This window comes from Mus caroli, chromosome 14 (genome assembly GCF_900094665.2).
Source record: "Mus caroli chromosome 14, CAROLI_EIJ_v1.1, whole genome shotgun sequence".
Classification (NCBI taxonomy): Eukaryota; Metazoa; Chordata; class Mammalia; order Rodentia; family Muridae; genus Mus; species Mus caroli.
In genome coordinates, this window is record NC_034583.1 from 73,029,245 (window position 1) to 73,035,993 (window position 6,749).

The following is a 6,749-nucleotide window of genomic DNA, read 5'->3' on the forward strand; positions in this document are numbered from 1 at the left end:
AATGCTTTTTTTCCCCAGAAATGAAAAACCATCTAGGATAGAAGTTGGGTTTCTTAGCTTTGGAGGAAAGGAACAGTAACATAGATGTCCCATTTATAGCTGAATTCTACGACCACCTATACTTTGGACAGTTATGGCACTCTGTATTAACTGCAGTCACTTTGATGGAGAGTAAGAGCTTCAGTAATCCGTGAGCATAGAGATACTTATTTAGTTTGATTCTGTGCACATTTAGCAAACTAACGGTGTAGTATCTTCTCAGGCTTGTGAGCTCCCCAGCCACGAGTGCTCGGCAAGATTTACAATACTAGGTGTAACTTTCCCCTATGGAATGTCTTAAATCAGAAAGTCATTGATTACTCACACAATGTTAATTGCACCATTGCAGCAATGGGCATCTATTGTCTGTGTGATCATTTTGATAACTTAATTGGTTCTTAGCTGCTTAAGTCTGCTAATGGCTTTATTCCTCTAGCACCTCAATTTGCAGCTTCCAAAACTAAATGATGTATCTATCAGGGAAGAATATTCCAGGATAGCAACAGACAAATTTCTCCACACTCCACCAAATTAGAAAATTTCAACAAACAATGTACAGCAGTAATGGGACCGAGTATGGAAATAAAGCAAAGATTTAGTGCTGCCTTTTACTATTGATCAATTCCTTCCAGTGCTCTTTTTCTTTTTCTATCTTCCTCTTTTATAATTTTCTTCTTTTTATTTTCATGTTGGCAGTCTTAAATGGTATGTGCTTTGGCATCACTTTATTGAAAATCAATTGAAAATTATTTAGCTTCACAGAGTTGAAGACAGGAATGTGGGACCTACAAACTAATTTTCTCCCCTATTGCCCTATTTATTAGCCACACTTGGGGATGGAAATAAGCCAGTCAAAATTCCTTCTCCTTTGGAAAGGAACATGAAGCCAATTTAAACTATGTTTGGGGCAAAGAAAAAAGAAGAAAGAAGAAAAGAAAAAAAGGAAAAAGGAAATCACACATACATATTACACACACACACACATATATGATTATTTATTTAATGTATATGGGAACACTGTAGCTGTCTTCAGACACACCAGAAGAGGGCATCAGGTCACATTACAGATGGTTGTGAGCCACCACGTGCTGTTGGGAACTAAGCTCAGAACATCTAGAAGAGCAGTCAGTGCTCTTAAATGCTGAGTCACATTTTAAATGTATGTTAATAAGCTCTGTGAATAATTTCAAAATATTTTAGTTCATATGTGTTCAGAGTGAGTGAAATGTAAAGAGATCCTAGAAAAAGAAGTTTCTAGACAGTTTAATGTCTTCATGATTCAGCTACTCTGTTCTTCAGTAGTTATGTTACTTGAAGGTATTAGTGTAAATTTCGGAGCCATATTTAACAAGCATGTGCCGTCGTTTAAGGTCTGCATTTATTATTGCTTTGATGATGCTGTGTTGTTGCTACAACAATCTGTTCCACCTCATACAAGTCATCTTTATCTTTCTGCTTTAGCGTTAATTCTTAATTAATTCAGTCTGCTTAGGTCAGTGGTTCTCAACCTTCCCAAATCTGTGAGCCATTGGTATAGTTCCTCATGTTGTGGTGACCACAAACCATAAAATTATTTTGGTTGCTACTTTATAATGGTAATTTTCTTACTTTTATGAATCATAACATAAATCTGTGTGATTCCAACATGAAGGGGTCGTTAGTCACAGCTTTAGAATCCCTGGCTTAGATCCTCTTCCTATACCTTCTCTAGTATTCTGGATCAGCCTGTCAAAGAACTCTGAGAAAAATCGCTTATACAAAAGTAGTAAACATCTTAAAGAAAACTGTGACTCATTTGCTCCCTCACCATCTCATTAGAATAACCAAGACATTACCTTTCCTTCCCTTACATATATTTATCTGTGCCATCATCTACTTTCATTTATCTCTGCCCTATGTCTATAATTCTCTCCATTTCTGTTTATTGAAAATATGCATTTGTTCATGTGAACCATCATATGTTTTGAAAGAACTGTTTCAATATCAAATAATCAGTTATGAAATACACAAACAAGTAGCACCATACACAATGAACTGTTTGTATTTATGCATTCAGTAATATATAGAGACATATATGCACCTCCAGGATATAACAACAATTAATCAAAACAGTGGCCATATGTTTGAAAAAGAAAATGGAATTTTATATGGGAGGGTTTTGGTGAAAGAAAAGGAAAAGAAAAAAATACAATTATCTTAAATCTCAAAAATAATATATACATAAATATATACATATATTATGTATTTATATAAAGCAATACATGTAAATATAATATTAATTTTTCCAGAGAAAAGAGTTCATTTCAGTACCCACTTTCCCATGAAACTGCTTGCATTCTTCCCTATGTCACATTCAAGTTTTGCTATGAATCGATCATCTGCCTTTTCTGTAACTAAAATATTTACTGTTTTGTACCGACAACATTTTTCTAACATACACAGAGATTTGGTTAAAAGTTCAATGTTGAACAGATTTACTTGATAGGCCCTGTATGCTTTACTGGAGGGCATGAGTCTACGCATCTATCAGCATTGCTTTTAGGGGCTTTTTTGGTTGTTGTAGAGGATAGGTTGTTTATTTCATGTTAAATTTCAAGCTTTTATACTCAACATGACAGATGAAAGAAAAGAATAGTTTTCATAAATACTTTTCATTAACAAATGATTGCAAAGTGCTTTTCAAGTACAAAGTAGTATATTGCATGTTGTGAAATAATACTCAGGATAATTGAAGTGGCATACAATCACCTAGTGCACTGCAAAATAAAGTGCTATTAGATTTTAAGATGCCAGCTTCATTTTCCACATTTCCTTTTAAATAGCACTTGAGTATTTAATCATTTTATAGATTTTAAATAACATTCCTATACTTACCCATTTTATGCATAAATTGTTGCTCATTAAATTAGGTTTGAATAGTCTGTGCTTTTAGCTTAGAACGATAGTCTTAAAATTTATTCGTTTATAAAAACATTTTCATTTTGCCCTAGAATAAAAGCATACCAATCTAATCACTTTCTTTTATGGGTATATGAATGGATTAATTATTAGAAAAAACTTGGTATTTATATTATTTTTATTTTATAGCAAACATGACAATCCTGGATTTGCTTCAATTAAAAAAATTACTGTCAAATCTTAGTAAATAATCCATACTTAGAGAATTTATTAATATCCTAAAAGAAAAAGACATAGAAAGTTATCAGACCTGTCTGTGTAAAAATTTTGAAATAGGAAATTAAATATTTATTCAGAGTTGTAAAAAACAATTGAATCATTTCTGGATATCAAATTCTTTTGAATGAATTATAATATATTTGATTTGTACACTCAATAATTTCATTTTCATAGGGAAATAATTTAGTTTAAAATGAAAACAATTATAAATCTTGTATAAAATTTAATTTAAAAAATCACTGGATAGAAGACAAATCTAGATTCTATCTAATGTTACCAAACAGAGCAATATTACTAGATTTGAAACTGCTTCTAATTCCTAACTGTCACAGGATATTTTAATTAGAAAAATACCTTCAATTTAGTACTTGAGCTAAAACCAATGAATTTCATTTTAAATTTTATTTATTTTTATATTATTTTAAATATGTAATAGGTTACAACATTTCTTCTTTCTGATTATTCCTTCAAACCCTCCCTCTCACACACTTGCTGGGTTCTCCAACAGGGTCTTGAATTCTTGTGCAGTCAATATAATGTTCTTTGTACTTATATCTTCAGGGTTCATCATTTACTACTGGACAAACATTTGTGTGCTCTTCCCTGGGGAAGACCAACTCTTCTGCTTCCAGTTTGCTCACTTGCCTACAGTTCAGCAGGATTGAGGCCTCATCGACTTTTCCAAGCATTCACTGTTGGGAATCACTGTTTTTATGTTGTTTTCTTACATATTGGAATTTAATATTTATTTTTCTACTTTGGGAATTGTGTGCAGTTTAGTGAATTCTAAGTTTAACTGTGTCATGTTAGGGGATTTGCTCAGTTTTTCCTACTGTACATATGGAAGCATAAAGAATATCTCACACCCATTTTTACATAATTTTTTCAACCTACAGAGTACCGAGTAAAGAAAATAAAAATAAAAAGAGTAGTGCATTTCTGTGAATTAAATTCATCTGCACTAGGGCTGGAGAGATGGCTCAGCAGTTAAGAGCACTGACAGCTCTTCTGAAGGTCCTGAGTTCAAATCCCAGTGACCACATGGTGACTCACAACCATCTGTAATGGGATCTGACACCCTCTTCTTGTTTGTCTGAAGAGAGCTACAGTGTACTTACATATAGTAATAAATACATCTTAAAAAAATGATCTGCACTAAATAAGAGAATACCAAAACAAAACATTGACCAATGTTTTTTTTTTTTTCTCATGCAATTTAGAATATTTGTTCCTCTAATGATGGTTTTGTAGAATTTAAATTTGAAATACAATTGTTTATTGTATTTCAATGACAGGAGTTTTGTATTGAAGTTTATTGTTTTATCAGTCTCTTATTTCCAACTTTAGTCCAAAATTATACATTTAATTTTGTGAGAAATCAAACTTTTATTTCCTTCATGACTCCTATTTACTTCGGAAATACGTCATGTGTGTAACTGCTGGAAAGAACTGCATCCTTCGTGCATAGCTGGCATTTTAAGAGCATAGTTAGATGGTAAGAATTCTCATTCTACCATTCTTAGCTTTAATATTCAACATGTCTTTTTATTGCTGGAGTCTTTGAATTTCTGCTGTCACATTGTTGACACACATTACGCTTTTGTTCCATGAAACACTCAATGCTGCTTATGATTTGAGTGTCTGTATCATTTCTGTATGTTTCATTAATGTGTATTCTTAACACATACCAGACATTTGCAAAGGAAGATTTTTAACATACAGAAAGTCTTATCCTTATTTAGAGGAAATTATTGACTCTCACTGTCAATAGAGTATTCCTTTCTTACATTAAAAATGTGATAAATTTAAAAAAGCACTCTGTCTTAACTTATTCTTAGAAACTTATCTCAGGATATATAATTTGTTGACATAAATTAGAAAATCAAAGACAAAATATAATTTTATTATGCTTTCTTTGTTACCCAATATTTTCATTTTAATGAATAAATTTATAGGATTAATGTCATTTCCTAGAAATGTATTGTCCTTTTAAATAGTAGGAATTTTCATTTTCTTCTATTTCAAAATGTTTTATTCACATTATATCTCAATCACAGTCCACCCCTCACTTAGCAACCCCATCCTTACAACAACCCCCCCAATTGCCTCTTCCCTTTTTTGACAGAGAGTAGATGATCTCCTGTGTACCACCCTACCATGGGACATCTAGTCCCAGCAGTTCTAGGCACCTCCTCACCCATTGAGGCCCAACCAGTCAGTTCAGGTATGGGAAAGGGGATCCAAAGACAGGGTACAGAGACTGAGATAGTCCATGATCCACTTGCTTCGGGACTCAGGTGAAGACCAGGTTGCTCATTTGGCACAAATGTGTAGAGTTTTTAGCTAAGAAAAAACTTACAGGGCCAGGAATCAGGAGTGGGTAGGTTGGGGAGCAGGGCAGGGGGAGGGTATAGGGAACTTACAGAGAGGAAACTAGGAAAGGCAATAGCATCTGAAACGAAAATGAAGAAAAATATCTAATAAAAACTTAAAAATAAAAAAGAGGAGTGGAACACAGTGTCTGCTCTCTGGTGGGTGGAACACAGCATCTGCTCTCTGGTGAGAGGAACACAGCATCTGCTCCAATCCAATTGCATGGGACCTGAGACTGCATTAACCAGGGAAGCAGAAAACCCGGCCTCATCAGGGGCACAAGTCCCTTCCGGTCCACTGCAGAACCGGGGTTCCTGGTCTGGAGAGTCTCTGGACACCTGAAAGGCCCCACACAGAATCCCCCAGGGGATCCTAAGACCTATGGTGAGTGGAACACAGCATCTACTCTCTGGTGGGTGGAACACAGCATCTGCTCTCTGGTGAGTGGAACATAGCATCTGCTTCAATCCAATTACACGGGACCTGAGACTGCATTAACCAGGGAAGCAGATAACCCAGCCTCATCAGTGGCACAAGTCCTTTCCGGTCCACTGCAGAAACCGGGTTCCTGGTCTGGGGAGTCACTGGACACCCGGAAGGACCCACACAGAATCCCCCAGGGGATCCTAAGACCTCTGGTGAGTGGAACACAGCATCTGTTCCAATCCAATTGTGTGGGACCTGAGACTGCATTAACCAGGGAAGCAGATAACCCAGCTTCATCAGGGGCACAAGTTCCTTCCGGTCCACTGCAGAACAGGGGTTCCTGGTCCGGGGAGTCTCCGGACACATCCAAGGTCCTCACAGGACCCTCCATGGGATCTTAAGACCTCTGGTGAGTGGAACACAACTTCTGCCAGGAGGCCTGTTCAAACACCAGATATCTGGGCACCTTTCCTGCAAGAGGAGAGCTTGCCTGCAGAGAGTATTCTGACCACTGAAATTAAGGAGAGAGCTATTCCCCCAAGTCTGCTGATAAAGGCTAACATAATCAACTGAGGAACAAGCTCTAACTAGAGATAACTATAACAACTAGCTCCAGAGATTGCCAGATGGCGAAAGGCAAATGTAAAAATCCTACTAACAGAAATCAAGACCACTCACCATAATCAGAACGCAGCACTCCCACCCCACCTAGTCCTGGGCACCCCAACACAACC